Genomic DNA, 14,190 nt, shown 5'->3' on the forward strand with positions numbered 1-14,190 from the left:
GCTGCTTTCTCAGGCCATAGCAGAGAACTGGATCGGAAGAGGAGCAGCCGGGACTCGAACTGGCGCTCATATGGGATGCCGGCGTCACAGGCAGAGGCTTAGCCTACAAGCGCCAGCCCTGAATAAAGCATTTTTTTTTTTTTTTTTTTTTTTTTTGACAGGCAGAGTGGACAGTGAGAGAGAGAGACAGAGAGAAAGGTCTTCCTTTGCCGTTGGTTCACCCTCCAATGGCCGCCGCTGCAGGCGGCGCACCACGCTGATCCGATGGCAGGAGCCAGGATCCAGGTGCTTTTCCTGGTCTCCCATGGGGTGCAGGGCCCAAGCACCTGGGCCATCCTCCACTGCACTCCCTGGCCATAGCAGAGAGCTGGCCTGGAAGAGGGTCAACCGGGACAGAATCCGGCGCCCCGACCGGGACTAGAACCCGGTGTGCCGGCGCCGCAAGGTGGAGGATTAGCCTATTGAGCCACGGCGCCGGCTCAGAATAAAGCATTTTTAAAACAAGGAAATTCTAACGTTTGAACCAATTATCTGATCAGCCAAAAAGTTGCCCAAGTCATTCATGAACAAGTTCCACCATACGTCTTCCTTTATTTTTCCCCCATTTTTGCCTTCTTTGTGAGCATAAACGCAAATATCAATCGGCATGCACCAAAGAACGATGCTTGGTGACGGTTGGGGGGGGGACTTCTCTGCTGCCTCCCACGGTCACCAGCGCCGGTTCGCACTCTGCTTCTGTGACGCTGTCGTTGGTGACAGGATGACTGACACTGTGCACAGCCTTCATGAGGAACAGCAGCACTGAGGTGACATGTCTGGAATTTGCAATGAGGAGTATTGCATATTATTATTTATCAACTGTGGGCTACAGACAATGAACTTGTTTGCATTTATCTGGACACATGTCTTTTATAGGGAGAGTCCTGTTCAGCGCTGCCCCACACGCCACCAGGAAGCACTGACCATGCAGAACAGCCAGGGTTCTGCAGTAGAGACACACTCAGGAGTCGAGGTGGCCACCCTCTTCTCGGGGGCCAGCATCCACGCTGCCCTGGAGTCCTCTGGCCCTGGGCCCTGGCCCCGCCAGCTTTCCGGAGCAAGGCGGAGCCTCTGGGTGGGGCCCCTCCCGACCTCCCACTGAGTGAGCCTGGCTGGAGGCTGTGCTGAGCCAGACCACCCCAGAAGGAAAGGCCTATGAGCTTTGGGAGAGAGAGAGGGGACCCTGTGCCTTCAGGGCATCCCGTAGGTGGAGAGAGGCAGAGCTGAGCTGGGAGCGCCCAAAGATCACTCCGCACAGTGCCAGCCCCCTCTAGCTCAAAGCCCAGGGAGGGGTGAAGGCGCAGGCAGGACACACGGCAGCCCGTGGTGGTGTTTCTCGGCCTGGTCCCCCATTACTTCGGTCCCAGCGAGACAGGAAAGTCCAGAAGCTGTCTGTTTTCACTGCAAGGGCCGGTGCTTCCTCCCCCACACTGTGCTTTGTTACTGCTCTCCTGTGTTTTTAAATCTCCCCTGTGTCTGGAGTCAGGGTTCTCTTTCAACCCCTGAATTTATTTTTGTTCTTTACATAACTGTGTCTTATATTCTTTTCTTTTTTTAAAAAAGATTTATTTATTTATTTGAAAGTCAGAGTTGCAGAGAGAGAAAGGTCTTCCACCCGCTGATTCACTCCCCAGATGGCTGCAATGGCTGGAGCTGTGCTGATCCAAAGCCAGGAGCCAGGAGCTTCTTCCAGGTCTCCCACGCGGGTGCAGGGACCCAAGGACATGGCCATCTTCTACTGCTTTCCCAGGCCAAAGCAGAGAGCTGGATCAGAAGTGGAGCAGCCCATATGGGATGCTGGCACTGCAGACCGGAGCTTTAACTCACTGTGCCACAGCGCCAGCCCCATTATATTCTTTTCCTTAGTTATTCCTAAGGCTGGCCAATTCTTATCAGATTTTTCAAAGAACTGGCATTTTGTTTAGGTGATCACCTGTACTGATTTTTGGTTTTATTTGGTTGTTTCTGTTTTGATCTTTCTACTATGAACTTTACCACTTTCTTCCTTCTACTTCCTTTGGGTTTATTTTCTTCTTTTTCTAGCCTCCTGGATTAAACTTTAGTTGTTCCCATGCTTTCAAGTTTCTCTTTTAATATAATGAGGAGATTTAAGCTGTATGTTTTCCTCTGAGTAGTGCTTTGGTGACACCCCAAAAATTCATTCATTTAACAAACATTTTTTCAGCATTCTTGAATATTACTAACAAATAAAAGCTGTGTTATATTTCGGGTGTGCAATGTGATGTTTTGACACTTGCACACTGTGAAATGATTACCACACTATCAAGCTCATTAACAGACACATCACCTGACTTTGTATGTGTGTGTGTTGGTGAGAACATCTGAGGGCTCCATCAGCAAATGTCAAGCATACGTCATTGTTAACGGCAGTCACCAGTGTCTCCTGTACCCCAGGTAAGTACTGTACCCCAGGTCTCCTGCACTTACTCATGACTAAAGCCTTATACCCTTTGAACAAGAGCATCTCTCAGCTCCCCTCCCAGACCCTGGTAACTACCATTTTATTATGTTACTATGAGTTCAACTTTTTTTTTTACATATAAGTGAGATCATGCAGTTCAATACATATTTGTTAAATAACTAATATGGATCAGGAACTTAAAAATGGTGTTCTTGGGGCCTGCATTGTGGCATAGCAGGTTAAGCCACCTGCCTCTTTTCTTAACTTCTCAAAACATGGAGTATGACACACACTTGGTAGAGTCCACACACAGGACTTGCACAGCTTGATGAACTTTCACAAATGTCTATGTCTACAGAACAACACAGAGAACGCCTTCCTGCCTGACCCAGTCCACGCCATGACTGATTTACAACCTTCTTATAAACGGAAGCACAAATTACATTATGTATTCTTTTGTATCTTTCACTCCACGTTGTTTGTAAGACTCATCCACGCTTTTGCTTGTAGCAATGGCATATTTTACTTTCACAAGCTAAATTAGTCCATAGCACAAATATATTACAAATCATTATTATTTTAATATCTATTCATTTACTAAAAGAGTTGCAGAGAGAGAAAGAGAGTGTGGAGAGAGAGAGAGATTTTCTATTTGCTGGTTCACTCCCCAAATGGCCACAATGGCCTGGGCTGGGCCAGGCCAAAGCCAGGACCCAGAAGCTTCACCCAAGTCTCCCATGTGGGTGCAGGGGCCCAAGTACATGGGCCATCCTCTGTTGGTTTCCCAGGTGCATTAGCAGGGAGATGGATTGAAAGTGCAGTAGGGGCCGGCACTGTGGCATAGCAGGTAAAGCCTCTGCCTGCAGTGCCGGCATCCCATATGGGCGCTGGTTCGAGACCCGGCTGCTCCACTTCCTGTCCAGCTCTCTGCTATGGCCTGGGAAAGCAGCAGAAGCAGCTGAAGTCCTTGGGCCCCTGCACCCATGTGGGAGACCCTAAAGAAGCTCCTGGCTCCTGGCTTCAGATCAGTGTAGTTCCGGCCATTCCAGCCAATTGAGAGTGAGCCAGCAGATGGAAGCTCGCTCGCTCACTCTCTCTCTCTCTGCCTCTCCTTTCCTCTTTGTGTAACTCTGAATTTCAAACAATTAAATAAATCTTTAAAAAGAAAGAAAAGAAAAGGATGTGGAGCAGCCAGGACATGAACCAGTGCCCATATGGGATGCCAGATGGTGGCTTAACCACTATGCCACAGTGCCAGCCCCCTGTATTACAATTTTTATCTCTTCATTCTGCTGCTGGGAGACACGTGGGTTATTACCAATTTGCAGCCACTACAAGCAGTGCTGCCATGCACAATCTTGCCAGTGTTTCTGAATATACACGAGTGTTTCTGTTAGCTGTCTATCTGCAATCCTAATTAACCATTCATGTTGGGATCGTAAGCGTGTGTTTTTTTCCCCTCTGCTACTTGCAGTAACGTTGGGTCAAGTGAGGACATAAAACACTGTGTGTGACTACGTGGAATGACTAGGGCTCTAGCTCATGCGGCACTGTTCCTGCGCTGCCCTCCGGCCCCAGGTCTCTCCGACAGCAGCTCCTAAACGCCTGCCTAGGAATCACCAGGAGCACATGTTAAGAACGCACCGTCTTGGGGCTGGCTCCATGGCTCACTGGGTTAATCCTCCACCTGTGGCGCCAGTATCCCATATGGATGCCGGGTTCTAGTCCCGGTTGCCCCTCTTCCAGGCCAGCTCTCTGCTGTGGCCCGGGAAGGCAGGGGAGGATGGCCCAAGCGCTTGGGCGCCTTGCACCCCCATGGGAGACCAGGAGGAGGCACCTGGCTCCTGGCTTCGGATCGGCATAGTTCTGGCCGTGGCGGCCATTTGGGGAGTGAACCAGCGGAAAAGGAAGACCTTTCTCTCTGTCTCTCTCTCACTGTCTATAACTCTACCTGTCAAATAAATAAAATCTTAAAAAAAAAAAAAAAAGAATGCACCGTCTTGAGGTGGGTGTGGTGCTGTGGGGCAGCGGGTTAAGCTGCTGCTTGGGGCACCTGCATCAGTTTGAGCACCGGCTGCTCAGCTTCCAGTCCCACTTTCTGCAAACGCATTCTGGGAGGCAGCAAATGATGGCTCACGTGTTTGAGCCGCTGTGTCTGAGCTCCTGCCATGCCTGGAGGAGACCCAAGTGCAGTTCTGGGCTTCTGACTTCGGCTTGGCCAGCCTGGCTATTGTGGCCATTTGGGGAGTGAACCAGCAGATGGGAAATTCTGTGTGTGTGTATGTGTGTGTGTGTGTGTGTGTGTGATTCTACCTTTAAAATAAATAAATTCAGCCGGCACTGAGGCATAGAGGGTGCAGCCAGGCCAGCAATGCTGGTATCCCATATGGGCGTTGGTTCACGTCCTAGCTGCTCCACTTCCAATCCAGCTCCCTGCTAATGGCCCAGGAAAAGCAGCAGACGATGGCCCTAGTATTTGAGCCTCTGCACCCACCTGGGAGATCCAGATGAAGCTCCTGGTTCCTGCGGCCTTGCCCAGCCCTGGCTGTTGCAGCGATCTGGAGAGTGAACCAGCAGATGGAAGATCTCCCTTTCTACTTCCCTCTTTCTCTCTCTCTGTAACTCATTCAAATAAATAAATAAATCTTAAATAAATAAACTTTAAAAAAATACAATGTCAATAAAGAGGCCAGCAGATACGCAAGAACTCAGTGTGAACTTGCAGGCACAAAGCCAGTGAAACGTGCTAAGCGAGCTGAGCGTCCTGGAGCCCTCCGTGTGCCTGCTGGGGCCGAGGCTCCGCAAAGGGAGGCCCGAGGCAGAGGACGGTGAGTGTGTGAGGATGAATGGTGTTTACAATGTACGTTCTTTCTAAAACGGCACCTACACGCAAGTTCAGGTGCAAGGGCAAGCGCTCGGCTCTGACAGTGCCTTGCTCTTTTCTGGGCCATACCCTGAGCTTGGTGCGTTGGCCCTAGGAATCAAGAGGCCACTGCTCTAGCCAATCTGTGCTCAGCTTGCCCAGTGACCCGGGCCAGTCTCTGTCCCTCCCTGGGCCTCAGCACACCGTACCTGAAGTATAGCATTAGGCCACTTGTCTCCCAGGGTTCTTTCATCAACCCTCTTTCTGTGGATGCTCGCAACAGCCCTGGGAGGTATATGTCATATCCCCATTTTACAGATGGGGAGTCGAGGCTGAGACGAGAGAGGAATCGGAAGTCACCGGAGCTCCACACCTGTCCTGAGTATGCCCCCTGGAAGGCCACGCATGTGCATGGGTACATATGTGCATGTGGATGAGGGTGCGTGTTTCCACACGTGCCCCAGAGCTGCCCTGTGCTGGTTCCCTGAAGGCTACGTGTGCAGGCTCGTTGGCTGGGCCAGGCCTCTTCCAGGTGGTTCCACCCTGTGGGAGTGGGGAGAAGAGGGTCATGGGTGGAGGGGGGAGGGAGCTACGCCTATCTTTTTGTGTAGCTCACTGACTTCAGCTGCTCCGACGCAGGTTCCTGGCTGCTGTGTACTTAGCTAAGTCTGCGTGGCGCCTTACAGGGCCAGTGGGCCGGAACGCACCCCTCCGAGCACCAGAACTGACAAGTTCCTCACAGCTGGGATCCAGGCCTGCAGAAGCCCTTCTCTCACACACAGAAATGCATGAGCGCATGTGCACGTGCACACACACGTGTCCCGCCTTCTCTGGCCTCAGCTTCCTCATCAGGAAAATGGGAGACAACCATCTTTGCTTGGCCAGGGGATCCTCAGAGTTCCGAGACATTAAGGTTTGGTCTGCAAACTGTGAAGTGCTGGGGAGACCCTGCTGAGATAGTACGCATCCAATCTGCCCCCACAGATGGCAGAGGACGGGCCTTTTCTTTTTTTTCAATAATAACGTAAGCGATGTGGATTACCAGTAAATGGACAGTAGATGAGATGACTCTAATTCATAGGCAAACCTCCCTCCATTATCTCAATGCATGGTGGGTGACTTCAACCTCAGAGGCACACCGGAGTGGCGTCACGGCGAGAGAACACCTCTAGGCCCAGTTCCATGGCAAGGGGGTCCACAGAGTGAACTCTGCGAGCAGAGGCCTGGGTCCGAATCCCAGCCCTGCCACTTGCTGGCTGTGCTGCATGGCCTCGAGCGTGTTGTTGAACTGCTCCGCCTGTGCCTTAGGTTTGCCATTGTCCTGTGGGCTGATGGCAGCGCCCGCCCCACCAGGCACGTCCGCACGCTGTGATGTCTGCTCTGGGAGAGGAGAGTGCTACTGTGACCTCTCCTTAGATACAGAGCAGCTGGTGGGAATGCATGACTCACTGACGGTGCCAAGGCCAGCCCTAAGCTCTTTCCTCACCCTCCCATCGCATACTGGCTTTGGGGGCCCTCCTGATTGTTGGGGGGATGAAAGGCAGGAATTCTAACCCAGTCTCCTGCCCACAGGTCCCGCAGGAAGTCTGAAGGAGGGCAGCTCAAGCTCCCCCTGGTTAAAAGCAAAATGCCGGGGCCCTCTGCCAGCGTCACCACCTCTGCACAGAGCTCTCTTGGCAGAGGGTTTGGAGCCCTGAGAGCCGTAGGGACCAAGAAAATTATCATCAAAGAGACCAGATGCAATGAAGAAGTGGGCTCCAATTTCTGCACGGTTCCCGACAAGCAAGTGGTCTCGTCTCTCTGAGCCTTTGAGGAGAACAACACTGGCTGCAGTTCTTCAGGCCAGGATTTGGTAGGATCAGTAAAAAGTATCTGCTTAGCTCGGCACAGGTAAGAGTAGAGACACGGCATGAACTTTGACTCCAGCCTGGTAAGTCACTAAGAGCCCTCCTAAGAGATCGTTACTGAAAATTCATTTAGGGGGTCGGTGCTGTGGCGCAGCAGATTAAAGCCCTGGCCTGAAGTATCGGCAACCCATATGGGCACCGGTTCTAGTCCTGGCTGCTCCTCTTCCAATTCAGCTCTCTGCTATGGCCTGGGATAGCAGTAGAAGATGGCCCAAGTGCTTGGGCCCCTGCACCCACGTGGGAGACCCGGAGGAAGCTCCTGGCTCCTGGCTTTGGATTGGCACAGCTCCAGCCATTGCGGCCATCTGGGGAGTGAACCAGAGGATAGGAAGACTTCTCTCTGTCTCTAACTCTCTCTGTAACTCCGTCTTTCAAATAAATAAAATAAATCTTTAAAAAAATTTCCTTTAGGGGAGTAATTTTATCTGCAATTCAAGTACAACATAGGAAGCCAAAACACCAAAGGTCAAGTCATAGAAGTCGTGTGTTCAGAAGAGGGCCACCCAGCAGCTGAGAATGGGACAAACTTCCAGGCAGAGGGAATGGTGGCTGGGGCAAAGGGCTCCGCAGACCTGGCTGAGCCCCTGCTGGGGGACCTTAGGACAGCCTCAGCCCCCAGCCCTCTGAGCCTCAGCTTCCTGTCTGTAGCATGGGCCATGGCTCGGGTGGCTGAAAGCAAGATCATGCCCACGGGGAGTCCAACAGTGGAGGATGATGGTTTCCCTTGGGACTCCCTTGGTTGGCAGTGATAGAAACCAAGTCAGCCCAGCTTAAGGAAGGAAAGTCGTTCACTGTTGTAAGTAACCAAGAGGGGCTCAGGGAAGTCTGAGATCGGGGACTTGGAGGACAGCAGGACTCACTCTCCTGGGCTTCTCATCCCTGCTGGCTTCCCTCTGTCCAGCCACAGAGGTTTGCCACAGGTGAGAACGTGGCTTCCAACGTCCTCAGTTCACATCACCATGACCCATCGGGAGGCTGCTCTTCCCCAGCAGCTAAACACTCCCAACAAAGAACTCTCCTCTGGCGGCTTGTGTCACATGACCATCCCTGCACCAATCACAGCAGCCAGGAGGATGGAGTCCTCTGATGGGCTCAGCTTGAGACAGGACGTGTTCCCAGAAGGAGGTGCTGTGCAGTTGTCTCCTGGGCAACCCAGCATGTGGGTGGGTTAGGAGAACAGGTCTCTGCCCCGCTCTGGGTGCTGGCAATGGCATGAGGCCACTTCTTACAAGTGCTACCCCCTCTTAGCATGGCTTTGGTACCATGTTTATCCTAAAACGCAGTCTTTGTAGAGACAGCTCGACTTAATACAGCTTAATGCTGACCAAATCCGCCATCCTCAGCGGCTGTTTGCAGAGCTTACGCGGCGCTCCTTGCAAACGCAGCTCAGGCCCCGGGTGAAGTCTGCAGGGGGGTCTGAGTGGAGCTTTCTCCACCCAGAAGCCCCAGCTGCAGCGTGACCCTGGGCCCCATCTCTCTCGGCCCCTGCAGCTATCAAGGACATGGGGGACATAGTACTTGAAGCAAAGACATCAGAGTGCTGAAAGGGACCTCGGGAACCACATGGCCCATCCCACAGGTGGGAGGCCGAAGCGCAGCGGGGACAAGGGGCTGGCTGTGGAGGACACAGGGCCCCTGTGGGCCGCCGTCATCCCTGCCCTCCGCAGTCCTCAGTGCCCACGGGGAAAATGAGTGCCTCCAGATCCCAGCTCCTTATCATTTTTGCTGCGTCATTCTGCTTGCTCTGGAACCCAAACCTCTTGATTTCTCAACCTAAGTCCCTTGCCACAGCAAGGGCGGTGCGTCCTTGACCAGCACGGGCAGGAGGGCTATGCAGGGGCCCAGGCGATCTCAGCACTCCCGGTCTCAGCTGAAGCGAGGAACCGGATGTGGTTCAGGAGCGGCCAGGTGGGGAGGAACGGATTGGAGAAGGTTGCGAAGATCCCCGTGGCCTGTTCGTAGCTGATGCTGTGGTGCTGTGTGTGACGTGCAGGGCGGCACACCACCCCCATCTCCTGGAGGACAAAGTCCCAGCAGAGTTCCCCTGAAGCGCAGCGAGGGCAGCGACTTACCGAGCCCCTCCAGCCTGGCATTTTGTGGAGTGGCTCAGTCCTTTGCCCGGGTGTTCCACCTGCCGGCTCACCTACCCATGGTGCCAGCTCCTTTGGCACCTCACTCCCTGTAGGAGTCTGTTTTCTGTTGCTATAGCAAAAACACTTGGGTTCTTTATAAAAAAAGAAAGGTTTACTTAGCTCACAGTTTGGGAGGCTTGAAATCCAAGACTGGGCAGCCTGTTCAGTCTCTGGTGAGGGCTCCCTGGCTGTACACAGCACAGGTAGGAGCTGGGACCATCAAGGCAGATCTCCTGGGAGCGGGGAAGTCAGTGACTAGGGAGGGGCCGGTCTTGCATTTTGCTTTGAATTTTCTTATAGCCACTTTTTTTTTAAGTTGCATTTATTTTTATTTAATTGAAAGGCAGAGTGACAGAAAAAGAGATTAAAACTGAGAGAGATACAGAGAGATCTTCCATCCACTGGTCCATTCCCCAGGCTGAAGCTAGAAGACCAGAACCCCATCTGGCTCTGCCCGACATGGGTGGCAGGGACCCAAGTACTTGAGCTATCGCCTGCTGCCTCCCTGTGTATGCATTAACAGGAAGCTAGAAGCAGAGTGTGGACTTGAACCCAGGCACTGTGATATAGGATACAGTCATCCCAAGCAACATCCTAACCACTGTGCCACACTGCCCAGTCCCAAGTGTTGGTCTTTTTCTAACAATCCACTCTTGTGAGAACTCACTCACTCTAGATACCAGCATTAATCCCTTCCAATGGAGACCTAGTTACCCCCCAGGAGGCTCCCTTCGTGAAGTTCCCACCACCTCTCAGCACCACCACGTTGAGGTCCAAGCCTCCAGCACAGGAACCTTTGTTGGATGAGCCACATCCCAGCCACAGCACCCACATTCCATCAGTACCCGCCACTCTGCCTGCGGCAGCTCCCCGCGGACTGCTTCTGGCACAGACCACACCTGTGAGGAACTAGCACCCCTCCCTGGGGGCTGTCCTGTGGCCGTGCCTGGCAGGCCTAGGTGGACATCTCCCCTCAGATGGCAGCAGAGCTCTGGGGGGCGGGGACCACATGGGCCACACAGGCTCCAAGGGTGCCCCAGGATCAAGCTCCAGTTGCCCCCCCACCAGGGTTACTTTTTGTTAACACACTATGCACTCCATTCTATGCCCTCACTAGCATTCCCTGGGGTTCCCTCCCAGATAAACCACCTGTATTTGAACCTTTGTCTTAGAGTCTGCCTCTGAGTAAGTGAAACTGAGAACAACATTTATTTACTTTTTTTTTTTAAAGGTAATGGGATGAGCCGGTGCCATGGCTCAATAGGCTAATCCTCTGCCTTGCGGCACCGGCACACTGGGTTCTAGTCCCGGTCGGGGCACCGGATTCTGTCCCGGTTGCCCCTCTTCCAGGCCAGCTCTCTGCTGTGGCTCGGGAGTGCAGCGGAGGATGGCCCAAGTGCTTGGGCCCTGCACCCTCATGGGAGACCAGGAGAGGCACCTGGCTCCTGCCATCGGATCAGCGCGATGCGCCGGCTGTGGCGGCCATTGGAGGGTGAACCAATGGCAAAAGGAAGACCTTTCTCTCTGTCTCTCTCTCTCTCACTGTCCACTCTGCCTGTCAAAAAAATAAATAAATAAAATAAAGGTAATGGGATGAGGTAGACAGCTGGCTGAACAATGACCAAAAGGCCATATAAAAAGTAAATCCAAGTGAGGTCGAGAAGACCTCGCTGCCACCTTATTCCTGGCTTGCTCCTCTCCTGGCCCCACCCTCACCATCAGAGGAGGGGGCACAGGTCCTGCCACTAAGAACCAGCACCATGCAGGGCCTGGCTCCATCCCTGGGCCCTGGGAGACAGTGTCCCGTGGCTCTGACAGGTGCGGGAGTGAGCCGGCACATCCCCTGCCTTCCTAGCTGGGCTGCGGGCCGGTCCCTGTGCCCTGCACGAGCCCAGCCTTATGTAACCTGGTTCCTGACCTGACTCCCCCTGATGACCTATGCCCCCTTGACAGCACATGGAATGCCAGAACAAGAGAGACCTGCAGGGACTGGACACTTCACCCAGCCCTCCTACTGGGACTGGGCGCCGGGGTGGGGGTGGGTGGGGGCGCAGTGTGTGCAGACTTTGACCTAAAGAACAGGGCCTTTTCTGAGGTCACACAGTGCATCAGGCGTGGAAGAGGACATGAACCCAGGAGCTTTTCTTTTACATCCAGTTCAATGATTTTTGCTCTTTTGTTATCAGATGGTACGGTGGGGGGTTGGGGGTTGAGCTTACCAGAGGAGCCAGGGCTCTGGGTTTCCGGTGAGGCAGGCCTCAGCTGGACACTCCACTTGCCAGCTGTTGACTGTGTGACCTTATGCAAGCAGCTAGGTTCCCTGTGTCTCTGTTTCCACAGCGGTAAGGCTGAGGGTCTTGCAACCATGCAACAGCAGTGCGGGCAGCCTTAGCAGAGATCTTCCAGGGGAAAGCCCTGGTAGGAGCAGGTGCTCCATAAAACATCAGGTGGCTCTGAAGCTAGAAAGAAGCCCCTCCCGTGGGTGACACTCCTGCACAGCAATGTCCCCATCATCACAGCTGAGAAGTCCACAGCAGGGTCCAGGACAACATTCCCAGCCTGCGGTGCTCCGGGGTCATGCTGCCTGGCGAGGGTCGGGGGTGGGGGTGGGGGTGGGGGTGGGCGGGCACTGCAAGGGATGAGGGCAGGACTTCCGGCCATGGCTCCTTGCCCGGCTCAGTGTTTCTCAGTGTGTCTGGCCACAGAACCGTTCTGTTCGGGCAGTTGCTCATCTACTGCCAAGGCCACGTGACTTAAGTCAGGCCTCTAAGGGGTCTGTGATGCCTGCGGCTTACCTTGTGTGGTTTCTGAGACAGGCCCCGACCCACGTGAGCTGGTGTCCCTGGCTTTTTTTCCCTCCCTCCCTCTCTCTTTCCTTCTTTCTTTCTAGATTTACTTATTTATTTAGAAGGCAAAGTGAGAGAGAGGGCGAGCGAGTTTTCATCCGCGCGCACACACTCCCCAAATGGCTGCAATGGCGGGAGTCAAGGAGCTTCTTCCGGGTCTTCCACCTGCCGGGTTCCCCATTTGTAAGATGAGAGGCAGGAACCAAATCCCTGTGGGTGATCCCAAGCTGCTGTGCTGGGGTCTTAATGCCCCTTCTCTTCTCCACTAGCTCCCACTGTAACCCCAGCTCGCGCAGCTCAGGCCAGGGACCGCCCTGGGCACAGCATGGAGGGCCTGCCCACCCGCGATCCTACGGCTGGGCTACAGCCTTGCCCCGGGAAGGCAGGCGGAAGTGAGCGGGGCGCGGCGCACCTGCCTGCCGCCCGCCCGCAGAGGCGAGGACGTGCGCTTGCCGGCCGCCCCTCCCTCGTCCGCGCCCCTTGCCGGGACACTCAGCCGCTGGGGGATTAAAGAGCGGGCCCAGCGCCCATTGAAGCCATTCAGCAAGACAGGCAGCCAAGCGCGCTCCTGCTCGCCCTCCTCTGCTGAGCAGGCCTGCGGGGTTACACGCGAGAGGGAGGCCCAAACCTCCGGCGAAGGCAGCGTCCCCGGAATCCACTGCCCGGTGGCTGGGGCGGCCTGCCCCTCTGCCCAGCTTGATGCTGAGCCCTCGGGGGCAGGCTTCACGCTGCCTAGCGCTGCCTCTTAACTGCTCAAAGCTGGTGGCTCCAGGCTGGGGTGGGGGTCAGGATGCCACTGGATGTCCCTTCCAGTGCGTTCCTGGACACGGTCCCCATCGTACACACACACACACACACACACACACACACACACGTTTCAGTCTGCGTGCAGGAATCTCTTTTGGAGACAATGCCGAGAGCTGCACAAAAGGCAGGCGGGTGAGGACAAGTCCATCCCGGTGAGCGGGAGGCTCCTGAGGGCCTCTGGGGAACGGGCTTGTTCCATTCCCCTGCCTATGAGAGCCCCAGCGGCTAATCCCTAACCCTGACAAGCCGGATCGGCCTTTGAAGGCCACTGTGAAACAGACATGTCCTTGTGGCTCCCACAGGCCACGTGCCAGAGCTCACCAGATACTGGGGCTCTGTCACACCCAGGCCACTTAAAGAGGGGGGCATTCACTGAGCCCCTGTCTGGATTTGTGCTGTGGGTACTGCAGGGTGCCTGGAACGGCACCCATTCCTAGTTTCAGCTTTGTCTCCTGGGTAAGAGAGGCTCTGGACTGACCCAATTCTCCCCTTTTTCCCTTGCAAGACTCTGGAGTAATTTCCAATGTGCTGGGAATGCAACATCCTGAGATAGGGAGGCGCTGGCAAAACAGCTGGGCTCTGCCAGTGCCCTCCTAAAACAGGAGTCCTTGCACACTTTCTCCCGACTCACACGGCCCCAAGTATGAAACCCAGGAGGGCCGGCGCCATGGCGCAGTGTGTTAAGCCAATGCTTTCCACACTGCCATCCCAAGAGAGCACCCATTCCAGTGCCAGCTGCTCTGCTTCCGATCCAGCTCCCCGCTGTTGCACTTGGGAAGGTAGAAGAAGACAGCCCAGGCATTTGGGCCCGTGCCACCCACATGGGAGACCGAGATGGAGTTCCAGGCTTCTAGTTTTGGCCTGGCCCAACCCTGATTGTTGAGGGCATCTGGTAGTGAACCAGTGAAAGGAAGATTCTTTCTCTCTAGCTCTGCCTTTCAAATAATTAAACACACAAATAAATAAATCTTTCAAAATGAAACCCGGGTCCTTCAGCTGCAGCGCAAATGGGGTCCACCCAGCCAAGACCCCACTGACCCTGGGCAGCTTTCTGAGCTTGCAGTGAATTCCAGGCTTCCCATCCCTCAATGCCTGTTTGGAGCCATCAACCAGTTCACACAGCTGGTGCCCTGTCCCCACACTCAGGCTGTTAAGGAAGTCACACTTTTGTATA

General features: G+C 54.2%; 1 long non-coding RNA gene across 3 annotated transcripts in view; it reads right to left on the reverse strand.

Annotated features, from left to right (window-relative positions):
* Positions 1-563: 563 nt before the first annotated feature.
* The window catches only part of LOC138844781 (uncharacterized), a 78,413-nt gene continuing 64,786 nt past the window's right edge, over positions 564-14,190 (reverse strand). For all 3 annotated transcript variants that reach the window (XR_011381176.1, XR_011381174.1, XR_011381175.1), the window contains exon 3: positions 564-815. This is a non-coding gene — a long non-coding RNA (uncharacterized lncRNA). The remainder of the gene's footprint in view (positions 816-14,190) is intronic.

Source organism: Oryctolagus cuniculus, chromosome 1 (assembly GCF_964237555.1).
Source record: "Oryctolagus cuniculus chromosome 1, mOryCun1.1, whole genome shotgun sequence".
NCBI classification, from domain to species: domain Eukaryota; kingdom Metazoa; phylum Chordata; class Mammalia; order Lagomorpha; family Leporidae; genus Oryctolagus; species Oryctolagus cuniculus.